The sequence below is a fragment of the Manacus vitellinus genome, unplaced genomic scaffold (genome assembly GCF_001715985.3).
Source record: "Manacus vitellinus isolate BGI_N305 unplaced genomic scaffold, ASM171598v3 scaffold_52_pilon, whole genome shotgun sequence".
Classification (NCBI taxonomy): domain Eukaryota; kingdom Metazoa; phylum Chordata; class Aves; order Passeriformes; family Pipridae; genus Manacus; species Manacus vitellinus.
In genome coordinates this window covers 1,544,066-1,545,292 of record NW_021940628.1, presented here as the reverse complement: position 1 = coordinate 1,545,292, position 1,227 = coordinate 1,544,066, and positions in this window count along the sequence as shown.

Sequence of the window (1,227 nt, the reverse complement as noted above, 5' to 3'; positions counted from 1 at the left end):
TCTCGGCTGCCGTCACCCCTCGTCCCGCTATTTATAAGTCGCTCCCCGGTCACGCGGATCCAAATCCCGACGCGGCGTCGGGTGTCCGAGGAAGCAGCACCTGTCACACGGTGGTGAGCCATAGGGGAGCTGGTGGTGGTAAACAAGATGGGGACAGGCTGTCCAGGAGGCCCTGCCCGCCCGTGCCGTGGACATGCCTCAACCAGAGCAGGGGAGTAAACAGGGCCAGGCTCTGCCCCGGGGCCAAAGGGTTGCACACCGCGGGGACAGCATGGCCAGATCCATGGCTGCACCCCAAAACAGCATCGAGGTGGGGGCAAGGAGGGGCAAAAAACCAGCCCCGTCGTTGTTAGGACATTTTGATGGTGCCAGGAATGAGGAAGAGCTGGGTTAGTGGCAGTGGGGGTGGCTTATATGGAGCATCTCTCTTTGCCCACCCCAAAATGTGACCACTTCTGGGGAGAAAACCAGCGCCTCACCAGTGGGTTCCCATGTGCTTGGAGGGGAGAGGCAGCTCCAGGGAGACACAGTCCCCATGCCTGGCACATGCACCAGGGTGTCCCCTCTCTAAGCAAGGATTAGGGGAGTCCTCTGTGTCCCCAGATGCAGGAGGGGCTGCTTGGGCTGCTCCCTGTGCTGATGTCATGGCCGTGACCCAACTGGCTCCTCCGCTGGGTTTCAAAACCTGACCCAGAAAAGGGGTCAGCAGATGAGCACACTCTGGAAACAGCCCCAGCACACAGTGCCCAGCTGGTGTGGCCATAAACAGGGTGTCAGGTCAAGGGATGGTGCTCGACCACAGAGAGACCTGTCAGCTCGGGCAGCTGCACCAGGAGAGGGGTAATTCTATGCCTGTCCCCCATGGGTCACACTGGGGGGGACGAGGTGGGTGCAGGGGTAAGGGGGTGCACAGGTGTAGGAGTACGTGGGTGCCAGGATACATGGATGGGGATGTGCAGGGATACTGGGGTGTGGGAGATACATGGGTGCAGAGGGGCACGGGTACATGGGTGGATGGGTACATGTGGGCACACAGGTGCATGGATGCACAGGCACATGGGCACATGGATACACAGGTACGTGGATGCACAGGTACATGATGAGCAGATACATGGATGCACAGGCACATGAGTACATGGATACACAGGTACATGGATACACAAGTACATGGATACACAGGTACACAAGTACACAGATACACAAATACATGGATACACAGGTACATGG